Raw genomic sequence first — 16,334 nt, forward strand, 5'->3', positions numbered from 1 at the left:
ACAGGCTTTCAATTGGCCTTTAGTTCACTGAAACATTGAATGACCTATAATGCCTTCCAACCTTACTATTTTGTCCTCCCAAAACATTCAGTACCAGGGTTTTTTGGTGTGTGTGTGTGTGTGTGTGTGTGTGTGTGTGTGTGTGTGTGTGTGTGTGTGTGTGTGTGTGTGTGTGTGTGTGTGTGTGTGTGTGTGTGTGTGTGTGTGTGAATTCTAGAGCATCAGCATACCAAAACATGCTTTTTAAAAACTCCTCACATCCACTTGAAAAATAAAGGCCTCGCTAGATGACACACTAATTCCATATCTAAAGTAGCGGAGGAGGAAAAACTGTAATTTTAGTCTAACACAACCTAGTTCCAGTCACAATTTGACAGATTAGCTTGCTCTTGTTTTGTAATTTGTCAGCTGGGAGACAACAGGGCTTTGTCTGTGTATCTGATATCTCAGGAATGTAGCACTGAAGGATTGTCATGCCTAGAGGGATAATGTTGTAGGAAGAAATATGCCTTTGCTTTAAAGTATGATCTGGCTGTAAGATAGTTATCCTAAGCCTGTATGTGGCATGGTCATGTTTTGTTGTTGCAATCATCCATGATTCCCCCTAGGTGTGAAAAATTAGGAGTGCTGTTTTCTCTGTATGAAGATTTTGTTCAGCACATTAACTTTTGGAGAGAAGATTTCTTTTACCTAGAAAATGATTTCTACTCTTATTCTCCCCTCATTATGACAAGGCAGGTCATCTGGCTGCTTTACAGTTCCTGAACTATATAATGAATGGTGAGGTCACAATGCTGTTGAAATGTGAATAATAATAACACTAACTGTCACCCTCAGGGTGCAATGTTTGTAGATACAGTGACAAAATGTTTTCTGTTGTGTGTCAGTGAAACTTTTTGAGGGAATGTGCATTTGTCCAAGGTAATGAGGACACATAATCCACAGGAGAAACTTTGCCAGATGTTCTGTGTGAACTTTGTAAACAGCATCCCTAGGAGAGCAACACTGTCTCCCAGCTGTTGACCAATACTGACAATATGGTTCCCATTGGCTTTGAGTAACATCTGCATAATGCCTGACTTCTACCAAGGGATGATCTCCATGGCCAGTGCATGGCACCATAGGCTATCAATGAAGTTTTACCACTGGAACAGTTCAGCTTTAAGTTTTGTAGAGATGAGTTGCTGCATGGTGGCCCTATTGTCATTCCAACTTTCACACAGTGAAGGGGGTGCCCAAATATGAAAGAATCATCTGAATCTTTTGAGCATGCCGTCTACAACATATTTATTAAGTATAAATTCTTGTGGCTTCCCACTGCCCCACTTAGTTTACTGACTTATTTTTCATCCTGACATCTGAGTGTGGTGAGTTAGCAGCACCAACTATATCAAAACTGGCATTTAATTAGAAGTTTCTTTGATTTTCACTTTCTGACCTGATTTTACCTGAACTGCCATTTTGTAGATAGTTATCTTTACATGGCTTAGTCACTAGGTGTCACTGATGTCAGTTCTATCTAGGGTGTGGGGCATTTGCTGTGGTTCTTCTATTGGGTTTTCAGAGAAACATCCTGACTGATGGGTCATTGGTTTTCCATAACAGCTGCAACACACATTCACTATTGATTAAGCTGCAATATATTTTCTTTTTATCCAGTCAAATAGGGCAATATAAGTTGTAGATTCTCACTGAAGGAGTGCCCTATATTACCGCCACTTCTCAGGTATGGAAGTGAATATCTTTAACAGTCATTGTCCCTATACAGTGGGTGACTCGTGAAAAGAAGGGCTGCTTATAGTTAACCGAGAGTTTTGTTTAGGCTTTGTAAACCCATAGAGTGACTTAAATCTTGATGCATATTATGCTTCCAAAAAAGAAACACAGTAACTCTGGGTAGTAAATTGACATAAATTAACGAGTCTGTAAAAGCGGTTATACTATGAAAATGAATTGGTGGCTGGATCAGGGGTTTTGAAATTGGGTTAATGTCATATGGTATTCACATGGAAATTGGGTTGGTGTGTGTTTACTTTTGGGAAAACTTTTAATCTGTCTTTAAACCAGGTTGTGTATTGGTTGAGTGGGTTATGTGGACTTGTAATATCATTGCAAATGAGGCTTTGTCCCGCACTCAGGGGACGTACACACACACACACACACACACACACACACACACACAAAGAAGTGAGGGAATGGCAGCCAGTGCTGGCAAGAATAATTAACCAGAGTACAGCAGCATTACCCTTTACTACCTTCCTTTATGTATGTATGTATGTATGTACGTACGTACGTACGCACGCACGCACGCACGCACGCACGCACGCACGCACGCACGCACGCACGCACGCACGCACGTACGTACGTACGTACGTACGTACGTACGTACGTATGTATGTATGTATGTATGTATAATGACTGCTTATCCCCAAATTTCTCTCTATGTTGCTGGATAAACCTAATAAAGAGTAATAATATTAGAATGTGTCTTAAATCCATAAAGGAGAACAGCTGTATTGGTTAAATATTTGCAGGATAGATAATCATTGCACTGATAATTCCAGTTCAGCAGGGGACTAACCCACTTTTCTCAGCTGCAGCTGTCTGACTAAACTCTGGTAAATTCCATCAAGAGGTGAGCATTAACCGAACTAGGAACCAGAAAAACTGACCAATTCAGTTGGTTCGTAGTTCGGTTCATGACCCAGTTTGGAGATCCTGTTTTGCTGAAATGAAACGAAGCACTCAACTTGCAGCGTGTAGTGGCAGCACTGAAGCAGCAGCTGGTAGGCCCCCACCACAGGGAACAAACTGAAAACCTAACCACAAACCAGCTTGGCTTTCCAGTTGGTTTGTGGCAGTTCATAGTTCGATGGGCATGAACCATCACGAACCACCATTTCTCAGACTCATGCCCATCTCTACCTCCATCTGTATGTTGCAACATTTTGCCCTCATCCTACCCAACAGAGACTGTCCTGCCTTTTCTTCCTTCAACAATATACATTGAATAGGCTAACCATCACACTAATAAACAGAAACAGCAAGCTGTACACCAATTGAAATATTTATTTATATTACTATTATGAAGAGTTTTTTTAATATAAAATGTTAATTTAAGAGGACAAGTGCTTGGTTGGTTGGTTTGTTCTCTTTTCAATTTTTTTTCACAGAGAGGCAAGCCGTGACTTCAGATAGAACTGATAAATGTGGCTAATTCATTCAAAGAATGAAACTGGTGAGAAAGAGTTACCTTATGTTTCTGATGCTGAAGCACATCTTGTGCTGAAGTGTGTGAGTGGACTTTCAGGTTACATATTAGAATGATATTTGTGGGCATGCAGGAAGCTGTCATCTCAGAAAACAATGATTAAAGGTGGGGAAATTGGTCTATTTTTAGTCTCTGTTACATTCATATGTTCTCATCATAAGCCTGTTCCATCCCATTTAGATATAAATCTACAACTGTTTTAACCTGCACCAGTTATACTTCTCAATGTATATTTCAACATGCATTGCAAAATACTTTTTGTCATAAATAGACATTATGATAACAGATTTTGAAGCCTATCTTGAGCTGAGAAATGTGTAAAAATATTAATGAAGTGTGGATATGCAAATTCTAATCCATACATTCGTATAGGACAGGAGTGAGCAGGTTAGGTAGGGAAGGGTGGTGGCTTTATTTATGCAAGTGTCCCCAGAGGCCAGGCATACCACCAAAAATCAGGAAACAAAATGTCGATTTCCAGTTTTGACATGTAGGAGATGAGGATCAAGTGCAAACATGTTGGAATTTTCATAGACCTGAATCCTCTAGATTCTCAAACGATGAAAAGCAAATACTATCTTGATTGATAAATATACCTTTCAGAAGGGTGTACACAACCCTTATTGATCAAATAATCTTTAAATGATGCTTTAGAAAGATGAGAAATGCCTTTGCTATCAGTCCTAATTAAACTCTTCAGTGTCAACGACAAATAATACAGTATCTCTGGCTGGCTGTGGGGGAGGGCTGCCTATCTGCTGCCGATCAGCTGATCGGCGGCCTGTAGACAGAATGGTATGTTTTTGTTTTTTATTTGTAACAGGAAGGGGTGGGTGGTTTTTTAAAAAAAAACCCACAAATTTTGCTTTTATAGAGTAGATGTAACCATATTGGTGTTTAGTATGTCTGTTTTTAACTGAATTGTTTTAATTGATGTTGGAAGCTACCCAAAGACTCTTGCAGAGTGCAGGCGGCATACAAGTCAAATAAATAAAATAAATTAAATAAATAAATAAACCACTCAGGTGGAGACAGGGTTGGTATAAAGCAGCCTAAATGCAAGCATTCACCTTTAACCAGTGAATTAATTAAAAACCAAAGCAATCAAGGTCTTTTGTGAACATTGTTGTGAAATTCTAAGTTGAAGTATATTTTGGTGAAAATTAGTAGGGGTTGATACTTATCTTTCTTATTGAGTTTTTGATGTATTTTTGTGAATATTCATGCATTTCGAAAAGGAGGCTGGAAGCCCTTGGAAGCATTTTTGTATCCATGGACTTGATCCGTGTAGAGTCTATGATCCTTGCTACCGCTAATTGATTGAGTATGCAATGGCAAATGCTGCCTCTGAACATTCCTCCCTTCCACTTTGTTTGAATGTTGACTATGTTTCCCCCCATGGGAGAACAAGCATTATAACCTCATGTTGCCTGTTCATTGTTGCTTTCATGACTTTTTTTTTCTAATGAGAAATGATTGTGGGGAAACCTGACAATCGGCTCCCTACAACAGATCATTCTGAACAGGGGTATCAATGAGAGAATCACATCCGACAGAATCAAACAAATCTTGATTAGCAGTTGACTTTGATTACTTGGAGTGTGTACTAACAGCGTTTCTTTTTACAAAATCATGCACAGAAAACTCTATGCGAGAAAAATACTAGAGGGTGAAATTAAAGAGGAACGGCCCAGTGCACACCTGCAACTCCATTTTTGTTCTCTTTTCAGGTTTCCAGGTTATATTTTCTCTCATTTCTTGTTTCTTCTCTGTAGGCACTTTTTTTTTTTTGCTCCCCCAAATGATCCAATTAATTTTATCAGGATACGAAAGAAAAGACTGAACTTGGGGGCTGTGGAATTTCATCTCTTTCAAAGCCTTTTAACAGTTGAACCACAGAAATGTGAAATCGCAAACATTATGAGAAGGATAAGGCTAGCTGAAAGAAAATGGCACTATTTGCTGACAGGTGCTTTTCAGGAAGAGCTCTCTGAGGGTGGAGGTGGCTCAATGTGAAGTCAGCCTTAAAAGTCCATGGATAAGAATAAGCCCTGGTCTGACATGGGAATAGAACATCTCTCAAGATGCCACGAAATAAGAATCTTGTGTCTTCACCCTCTTTGTCATGGGGATTGTCAGCCTGGAAACAGTGAAGTGCATCTCAATGAGGTTTCACACACTTCTTCAGTAATAGTTGGGTTGCTGAAGAATGTGCAGTTTGACAGGAAATTTCCTTGTCAGCTTTTAAGAGCAGAACAATTTGCCATGATGCTTTGGGGAGAGGTCTCAGGTGTACTCATTTGAAGTGCCTTTTTAAGCTACAGAGTGCTCAGTCCCTCCCTACCCCCCAGACAGTGCTTCCTACAGTGGTAAGAAACTATAGCATTCAAATGGTTTATTAAATCTGTCTATTTATTAACGGAAGGGTCCATTTTTAGAGGGCGGGATTTATTCACTGTGTTTCATTACACCCTTTAATGTAATCCCATAGGATAATTTACAGTGACAAGATTTAATCCGGATCGGTGCCACTTCCAGTTCTATGCATTGACACTGTTTGGTAGCAGGATAGAATGTTGCTTTCACTTGCATAGACTCCAATATAGCCATTTCAGCGAAGAGACAAATCTGGAACTTAGGCCCTTCACTCTGCCAGAATATCACACGTTTGCAATTGCTTCACTTGAGTGACACACTCTCCTTTTAAAAAGAATAATTAAAACTCCAAGCAATTGAATGCTTCCGTGCATCAACCGCTCCACACAACTGTTAACAATGAGAACGCTACCATTGATTATCAGGTTCCATATTCCTCTTGGCTGTTACAAATAATATTTCTCTGAGCCAGAACAAGTGGACGGTTCTGCTTAATGAAGCTCAGCCCCAAATGTTGGAAGGCCTTGCAGGTTATATATTTTGTGACTGTATCAACAGCACAAAATGAACCCTTCCATCTGCCTCCTAACTTTCAAGTAAGTGGCCACTGCTTTGAAGCTCACAGGGTCCAAGGACAATATTGCCTCAACTCTGCAGGTGATCCATCTTGGATCTTTGTAACTTGAGATGTACCTGCTCCCCTTTTAAGGACACCTCACTCGTGGTTATTGCAGGGTGTGTGTGTTTTTTGGGGGGGGGGCTGTTTGGCTGTGTTCTTAAGGTTTTCCTTCCTCACATTTTGCCAGTCTCTGTGGCCGGCATCTTCAGAGGACAGGAGTCAGAACTCTATCTGTGCTCTGGTGCAGTTTGTGGGACAGGTGAGTATTTATAGTTGTGCGATCAGCTTTTTGTCCTTTTCAGGAGATTGGGTGATTATGGTTATCAGCATGTTTTTTTGTTGTGGGCATATTGTTCTGATAAGGGGGAGAGATGATCTGTCACTGTGATTGTTGGGTGTCATTAGCTGGTCTTTTGTGTGCAGTCCTTGTGGCTGGGTAGAGTTTATTGACTTTTGCAGGCTGTATTTTTCAGTGCTGGGAGCCAGGGTTTGTTGAGTTTTAGACCTCATCTGAACCAGCCAGCTAAGAACTCCCTTCCCAAAAAAACTCAGCAAGATGAGAATGCAGAAGGGTACCTACAGGCATTGGGGAAATTCTTCTTACATATCTTCATATCCTGCTAAACAGGCACCAGAGTCTTGTATTCCTGTCTTTCCAGTTTTCAAAATGGCACACTTTCATGGCAGCTATATGTGCGTTTTAATTGGGTCTTCCAAAGATCCCACTTCTGCAATGGTATTTTAATTGATTTGGCCCTAATTTATTCTGAGTGGCATAATTTATCTTCATTAATTACATCTGTTTCCTGCCATCCCCAAAGAGTTGTCATCAAAATGACAACATCCATCCAATCCCACTATAGTTTGAGGTGGGTTTTAAATCCTATTGGCTATTTTCAGGTTCTGTTGTTGTTGATGCCTCAATGTAAAGTGGTCATTCCCCCCCCCATGCTTGATGAGATCTTTGTTGCTGCTTCAGCATCACAGGATCTCTTCCATCTGCTGTTGTATGATGTCACTGTTTCAGTCATCTTCCTCACACTGCTTTTGTTCAAAGCCGAGGAAGCTTGCCATCGCCACCAGCCCTTCGGAGCTTCATGTGCACATCTCATCAGCCTGACCTGCAATGGTGTTAGCTTTCTCGTAGTGCTGTTTTATAGCCAGTGATTTTCAGACAGGAGAACTCCTATAAGCTTGACCCCACCCCTTGTTAACAGTTCTTGGGTAATGAACTCTAAAAATGGAGTGCAATTTATAAAGCCATCCTTGCCAATGATTTCAATTCAAATGACAGGAGAGCAAGCTTTGCTTGACCCTGGGGAACAACTTGCAGGATAATTACACAGCAGTTCTGTGAAGTAGCAAGATCAAGTCACTGCAGTGCTTTGAAGGTCAATAAGGCAATTTCATATATGATTTAATGGGCAACTGTCCTGGAATGCTAAATTGTGTGTGAGTGACATACTGAGAAATCTCTGGTTGTGGTATCCTGTGATTGATGGCACTTGCACATCTGCCTTTTCATGGTGAACTTTTGCTCTTTAAAGTCAGACTTGGAGAAACTTTGGAATGGAAACTATAGCAAGGCACATGCTATTGTTTTTTGATCATACACGGAATGCTGCATTTGTAGAGAAATCTCTCTTATCTAGGACAAACTCCAGTTTGGTTGGGAAATAGCAATTGTTCAGCTGAGAAAAGGACAAGCAATCAGGAAGAACAAATTAGGATTTACAGAATCATACATAACCAAAATATTTGTTTTCCTTATCTCCAGATTTTGATACATATTGACAAAGAAAGAAAGAGATGTTATAAAATGGAAACTGCTGGCTGCTAGGAATGAGTTCTGTTCATCACCCCATTTTAATGACATTTTGTCCTTTCTGTAAAGTTGTCACCAGAGTGACTCCACCATATTTGGAAATCAACATATGTGATAGAGAACTGGGGTGGGTATTTTGTCCCTAGCTGTATCCACCTCCCACCTGGTAAAATTCTGCTTTATTATTTTAGGGCACCATTTTAGTTGATGTTTATGGCCTGAATCCCATTTCTGTGCCAGCTAGCACAGTATGAAGATTCTACATTGCAAATGTATTTTCAAATGGGCTCGCATTGCTATGTACAATAAGTTACAAGAGATTTGGTTGACAATTGTAGCTTAGATTGTGACGGTATAGACAATTAAATCACTACAGAGATGTAATGGAGTGGAAGAAAGTGTGAGCTGATTGGTTGGTATGGTTCCTGGCTGGTAGGTGGCTGTTTGGGTTAAGATGAGGTTTTTTGGTAAAGATCTTGAAAAATGAGAAGCTTCCAAGGGAGATGAAGTTTTCAATTTCTTTTTAATTGATGCTGACATAAGATATCAGTAATGTTTTGAAATGGCTTTAAAACAAATTTGAAAACCTTTCAAAGTTCTGTTGATATGCTAGAAACAATTTTAAAAGAAAGGGAAAACTTCCTCTCCTTTGCCCTCCAATGGTAAGCAGAAAAGAAACTTTCCATTTCTCAAGATAATTAAATGGCTCCACCAAAGCAACACCCAGCCAGCTACTTAATAATCTGGTGAAATATTTCCCTTTAAAAGGGAAAAAGATCTTGATTGTGCTAAACAGGGTCACTTAAAATGCAGCGTAGTTGACCCTTGCTTGTGGATGCAAGGATTGCCCCAAATGACATTTGTTGTTGTTGTTTAGTTGTTAAGTCGTGTCCAACTCTTCGTGACCCCATGGACCAGAGCACGGCAGGCCCTCCTGTCTTCCACTGCCTCCTGGAGTTAGGTCAAATTCATTTTGGTTGCTTCGGTGACACTGTCCAACCATTTCGTCCTCTGTCATCCCCTTCTCCTCTTGCCTTCAGTTTCCCAACATCAGGGTCTTTTCCAGGGAGTCTTCTCTTGTCATGAGATGGCCAAAGTATTGGAGCCTCAACTTCAGGATCTGTCCTTCCAATGAGAACTCAGGGTTGATTTCTTTCAAAATGGATAGGTTTGTTCTCTTTGCAGTCCAGGGGACTCTCAAGAGCCTCCTCCAGCACCACAGTTCAAAAGCATCAATTCTTCGGTGGTAAGCCCAAATGACATACCACACCTCAATGTGATGCTGTTTAGCACAATCCAGACCAGTCCAGGCCAAAACCTTTCAGCTATCTAGTTATACTAGAGATAGGCACAAAATAAACCATGAATAAAAAGAAACAAACATGTTTGAAGGGAAATGGAACACAGAACGCTTTCATTATTGGTGTTTCCTTTCACTTTGTTCCCCACAAAAGAGCTCAGCTTCATTGTGCCTGAAACAACCAAGCAATTTTTTAATTTCATTTTTTAAATCATATTTTTAAATAATTTCATTTTTAAAAATATAAATAATTTTAATTTAAGAATAAATCAATATGGCTTGTGGTTTGTGGACCCTGCTGAACCACAAGCCATCACAAACCACCATTGTGCCAGTTTGTGCCCATCTCCAAGTTACTCCCATGTAGTGTCACCATATCAACAAAGGCTAGTGTTTCACCAGATTTTTTATTTTATTTTTCAGAATGTGGCAGGATATAAACAGCAATGTAACAGGGAGCACCGGTGTTTGTCTGCTTTCATAAAATACATCATCCAGGAAAAAGTGACCCTTTTTTATAAGTAAAAGGGCAATCCCAAATCTATTGCAATCCTAAGCACTGCTGCTTAAATCCACTAGTATTACACCCAGGTCTTGAGATGTTGTTTATAAGAAGTATGAGTATAAGGGCATGTTGAAGTGATCTTTAATTGAGCAATGGCAAAATAATGATATGTGACCCATGATCCTACCACTGCTCTTCTATGGACTTTCTTGAATATAGAAGCAATTTGTAAGTAGATCAGTCATTGTATCTCCTTCCCTTCTTTAATTTCTTGCCATGACTTAATTTGCCCTGTGAATTTATCATATATCTGTAGGTTATAAAGCAATCGTTCTTCCTTACATGTTGATCATAATATGCACCTAGTGGTGAAATTATTGTCGAGATTTATGGACTGAATTTTTTTTTAAAAAAATTAGCTGTCTGTGATTATCTCTCTTTACTTTGAGTTGTATTTTTGTAAATTGATTTCTTATCCAAAGATAATTATGCAGACCATCATTCAGATTTGAGGATTCTAATTTTTCAGTCTTTCTTTTGTTTTTTGTTTTTATTCAATTTGATATCCAAAAAATTAGCTTGATAATGTAGTTTAATGTTAGGTAGTGCCAAACCTCCTCTTCTCATCTTACAATACTTTAAACTTTATTTTTATTTATTTATTTATTTATTTTGCTGTTCAATATAAACTTATTCATTCATTTTGCAAAACCTTCAGTCTTTTTAAAAATTGTAATTGGAATCATCTGAAGCAAAATTTAATTTTGGTAATACATTTATTTTTATTGTTGAGATTCTTCCTAGCCAAGATAAATTTAACTTGGACCATATTCAAATTCTTTTTGAGTAATTTACCAAATTATCTTGTAATTGTCCTTGAAAAGTATATTATTTTGACCAGTTAGATTTATTCTCAAATATTTGATTCAGTTTTTTTTATGTCACATCATGAAAATGTTTTGGTCTTTTCCTCTTCTTGGTCTGGCAAGGATTTTAAGATAATTCTGGGTTTTGTCCTGTTAATTTTATAGCCAGAAAAAGATTGAAACTTTTCAATTTGTTTCATTACATGCTGCAATTATACCACATAATCAGCATAACTCTTTAATTTAAACTCTTTTCAGTCTATTTTAAGCCCTTCGGTTTTAGAGTCATGTCTAATCTTAGAAACAAAGTCTTCCATAAAAAGAATAAGAGGAACAGAAGACAGTTGGCAACCTTTATCCATTTTAAATCTGTCTGTTAAAACCCCATTAATTATGGTATTTGAATGTTAGTTGGTGTAAATACTTTGTGTCCAATTCAAGAATCCAATTCAAGAATCTGGAACCATAATTGAAATATTGCAGTGTTTTTGGAAAAAAGAAAAAAAGAAAAGAAAGAAAATTAAAAAAAAACATGACGCCTTATTAAAAGCTTTTTCTGCATCTTGGAATAAAGGTTGCCTTTTCTCCTTTTTTAAAATTACAAAACAAACATTATCTTTCATATGTCTTTTTGATACAAAATCTGCTTTATCTGGATGAGTCACTTTAGCAATGAATTTCCTTAATCTTTCAGCTACAACAAACGTGAAATTTTTGTTGTCCCCATTTAACAACAAAATAGGCTTGTATGATTGTTGTAACATCGGATCATTACTCTCCATATGTATTAAAGTCATATGAACCTCTTGCCCAGATGTTGGCAATATGTTCTTTTCACTTATATCTCTACACTTTTTGTAATGGCAAAAAGACGTTTTTCCTTTGAGACTTTTATAATAAGTTGCTGCCACTCCATGATGCTGTGTCCTTTTTCATATCCTTTATAGCTTGTGTGATTTATTGAACTGTTATCCTTTGACTCTTAATTTATCTGTCTTCAATTGACAGCTTAGTAATTGTAGTGTAAAATGTTTTAAGTTGAGAACAAGAAAGATTACAAAAATGTGTTAGATATTAATATGCTATACTAAGAGAATATATATAAAGAGAATATTATTATATTGCCCCTTGGTTGATTGGCAAAAAAAGTAGTTTATTTTCTATTCCAAATGCAGTTATAGTTTTATCTTCAAGATGCAGTTACTGCCTCCACCACTTGTTGCACCCAGATATAAATCTCCAGCAAAGCCATCAAAATAAAAAACAACAAAAAAGTTCAGTTCACCCCTTATGTAGCCTTAATCCAGTCCAGAAAAAAAATGGCATAAGGGATAGTTAAATGTGGTATTACAGTTCAAGAATTAAAGAATAATGATGGGTACGAACTGGAAAAAAGATGAATAGGGGTGGTTCATGGTTTGTGGCTACCCATGAAAGCACTCCTGAACCCCAGGAAAATGAACTAGTTGGTAGTTCGTTTTTCTGGCTTGTGCCTTTGGAGAGGGGAGCCTCATGCCTCCACCCCCTCTGCTGCGCTGCCCACTTGCCCTCTTTCCACTGCCCTGTTGCCTCCCTAACTGGTCCTGCCACTTCCTCCTCTCCCTCCTCTGCCACCACCATCTTCACAGACAGAGGCCTATCTTCCTTTCCATGGGCATCCCTTTGCATACACAGTGACATCAGGCCCAGCTCCTGGAAAAGAAGCCAGACTGCTGCCTCTGAAGATGGAGGAAGAGCAGGTGGCAGAACCAGGTAAGGAGGTGGCAGGGCCATGGGAAGGGGGTTAGGGGGGCATCCATTTCGCTGGAGCAAAATGAAACACTGAGCGGAAAAAAGTTTGACATTTTGTTTCACATCCACAAAATGGCTTGCACGTACTGAACCACAAAACCAGCTTGGTTCATGGGCTTATTTTGGTTCATAGTCCAGTTTGTGCCCATCTCTATTAAATAATAACAGTAGACAGTTGCACCTTCACTGGTCCTGCAACATATGAATTCTTCTCATGTGGTGTTTCACAGTCCTTTTAACTGCTTGATCCTTTATTACTTTTATAGTAGCATTTAATGCTTGAAGATAAATCTCTGTTCTTCAGATGAGTTCAAGCTTTTATAACCTTTCTTGCTGAATTTTAGCTACATTTCACAAGTCACTATGATGATCGTTAAGCAGACTTGATTCTGATCAAATAAAATAGGGATTTTTTGGTCTTTTTTCAGGACAATTCATTGTGACAAAGAGTTAAAGCAAAGGCAAAGGGGGGAAAGGGATAATTCTTTCTTAATCTGCTCTTTTAGTGTCCTTGTTGTATATAACTTTTCCTTGTGTTTTCTTTCTCACTATTTTCTGTTCTTCTGCCTTCATTGCTCATTTAGTTTCTCTTTCCATCCACTTTCTTACCTCTACATATCTGGCAGAAGGAATTTATAATCTCATTCTATACGTTTGGGTGTGTACATACCCAGAACCACACACATTCATATACTTGGATTCAGTAATAACCAAGGCTACCCAAATTACACCAGGCAAGCTGCATTAGACAGAAGTGAGACCTGTATTGTTTCAGCAGACAGAAAGCCCATTGGTGAAAGCTTGAGTAGATTAATTTTAACCACCCTCAAAACGAGTTGTAAATATTTGGACTAAACCTCAACCCTTCTTTTTCTTCTTCACAAGACTACTATTTTTGTAGTCTTGCTCCTGAAGATCCCGGTATCTGACATATAATGAATTGGGGCTGTAATGCAGGCTGCAACCAGTTCTCAATTAATTAGAATTATTTATCCATTTCTAAAATGAAATAACACTTAGGATCCACTTAGTATGCACATAAAGTTTTGGTTGTCTAGGTTTCACGGTCTTGGAGCTGAAGCAAAGACAGACACACATATCCTTGTACCTTTGTTGATTCATATTCATATATTGATTTTTCTGCCCACAAAGTAATGCATTGTTTAAAATAATAGTAATAAATCATGACAGAGTAAAAAGTAAAGCATTATTTGAAAAAAGACAAAATTATATTAAAATCTTTCCAATGTTTGTTTTTTTAAAAAATATAGTTAACAGTAGGTATTGCACTTGTCTAGCCTTCCCTATAAATGAAGTTCCATCTTTGAGTGGCTGCTGTGAAAACACTGAGTCTCACATGCTCATCCATCTAATCTTTTTGGTGTACATTGGGACCTTTGATTCTTCTATAATTCCTCTTACATATAGGCTGTGGCCAAAGAAATGTGATCCACTAGATCCTTTCCTCCTTCTTCCTTATATGCTACTGTTTGTGGGAAAGGGCAACTAAAATGATCAAAAGCCTGGAAAACATCTCCAGTGAGGAAATATTACAGCACATGGGGATACGTAGCCTAGGAAAATAGGTGAGCAGTGGGATGCATCATAAAGATACCTAAAACTATGCATGATACCAAAAAAAGTGGATAGGATGGGGGACTAATAATTCTAGAGCATCTTGTTAAGCTGAATGATACTTTGGGAGATTCAGGACAATCACTGTGGAGGCAGAACATTGGATTAGACAGCCCTTTGGTCCTACATGGCTCTCACATTTTAGATTTCCTTCTTCTGTCCAACACAGACATATGCACAAAGGTGTGTTTGTCTGTGTGTGCACTCTCCCAAAATCTAATTGTAAAATGGAAGTTTGAAAATTCCCCCCCCCCAAAAAAAAAGAATGAAGTTTGGTTTCATTCCTCATATTCACATACTGATACACCACTATGAATGCATTTTATCCAACACACATAAGAAATATGACATCAGCCTTTCTTATAAGCAGCAGAGAAGTCACAAGATAGGACTCTGAAAACAATGAGATCATTTATATACAAGGCAAATTTTAATGACTGAGCCAACCATCAAAACCTTGTTCTAGCAGAATTTCCCTCATCCACTTGTCAAATAAATGTCTCATTTATTTTCTTGGGTCTACTGCAATAATGATGAGATCTTGATCCAACCTGGTGTCTTCTAAAAACTCAGCCAAGAGTGAGCTTGATGACGCTTGGAAAAGTACTAGCTTCTCAGCTTCTCCGGGGCATTCACAGATCACGTCTGGCAATGGGAGATAAAAGAGAGAAAAACCTACACAGGTGACAAGATGGGAAAAGGGGGAAAGAAGTCAATAAGCAATCCATTTTCTGGAAAGGAAACTATTGACTGTGAGAGAATCACACATCATATAGTGCAACAGAGCTAGTGACATTTAGACAATAAATTGTTATCTTCCTTGATGATTAATGGGGAAGATGGACTTTGGACAGAGGCAGATAGAAACTCTGGTCCAGGGGTTTCCATACATATATTTGTAAATAGATTGCTATTATTTTAGGCAAAATCTCCTTTGATGTGTGACATAAAGCTTTGAGACACACATTGGCCAGATTTCGGTCTCATTGATTTTATTTGTAATTATTTACTTGATTTATGCACTACTTCCCTCCCACAAATGGTGAAGTTCAATGATGTAATTAATTAAAACACAAAAAAAGAATAAAAGCATTGCAACCCAATTTAAAAATGCGCAAATAAAAGAAAATGCATCACACAACTGAGTGCGCAAGCAAAATCTGTTGCCAAAGTGAAAATAAACAGGTGTTTGTCCACCAGCAGAAAGACATGGAGGGAAACACCCTGGACTCTCAGTGAGGAGATCCCAAGCCATATTGTAGGAAAGATCATTGCAGAAAATCATAAACCCACTGAGTTGCTACTCAGGTTTTCATGCAAGATGTCAAGGTAGGGAAGACATGTTAGTATGCAGGCAAGTCCCACTCTGAAATACCAGAAAATCATTCCTCAGAGAGAGAGGAAACGGCTTACACTTTCTTTACATGAAGATCAATTGCCTCTGAACATGTGGAAAAGGTTTCCCACCTTTTACATAAATGTTTCAGTAATCTAGTATTTGTGATTCACAGCTGTCATTTTAACCCCTGGAGAGGGACTTGAGGAATTGCCTCTCTTATATGATACAAATTAACGTCTCCAGGTTTAGGCAGTATATACAGTAGGATCTGGGGTTTCGAGTTTCAAGCTCCCCTGGATGCTGAAAAATGCAGACTATAGCGAACACTATTTGAATAGCGAATACTATACATAGCATGGTATTTACCTCCCTCTAGTGGCTAGTTCTGGTAACTGCAACTTTTAGAAATATATATTTCTAGGATTTTTCTTTTTATATATTTAATATTTTCAAACCATGGATAAGTAAATCAGAGGATACTGAACCTAGAGATAAGGGGGTCCTACTGTACATTAGTTCAGGCCATGAGATGAAGGCCTGTTGTTTTATATTTAAAAACTGAAGATCTTTTCTTGCACAATTTCATTCATTTATTCACTTAAATTATTAAATTAATATTCTACCTTTTCTCTACAAAGTAGCAGCAATGAGCTCATGGCTTTTTCCTTCCCTGCTCTGTCTTCACAATAGCCCTGTCAGGTAAATCAGGCTGAAGGAGAGTGACTTATCCAAGGCCACTGAGTGAGTTTTGTGGCTCAGTGAGGTCTTCACCATGGATCTTATCCACATCTGACTCCAACACGCGAA

General features: G+C 38.4%; 1 long non-coding RNA gene across 1 annotated transcript in view; it reads right to left on the reverse strand.

Moving 5' to 3' along the window:
* Nucleotides 1-4,383: 4,383 nt before the first annotated feature.
* The window catches only part of LOC140701622 (uncharacterized), a 128,838-nt gene continuing 116,887 nt past the window's right edge, over nt 4,384-16,334 (reverse strand). The window contains exon 2 of the long non-coding RNA XR_012080530.2: nt 4,384-14,863. This is a non-coding gene — a long non-coding RNA (uncharacterized LOC140701622). The remainder of the gene's footprint in view (nt 14,864-16,334) is intronic.

This window comes from Pogona vitticeps, chromosome 1, assembly GCF_051106095.1.
Source record: "Pogona vitticeps strain Pit_001003342236 chromosome 1, PviZW2.1, whole genome shotgun sequence".
NCBI classification, from domain to species: Eukaryota; Metazoa; Chordata; class Lepidosauria; order Squamata; family Agamidae; genus Pogona; species Pogona vitticeps.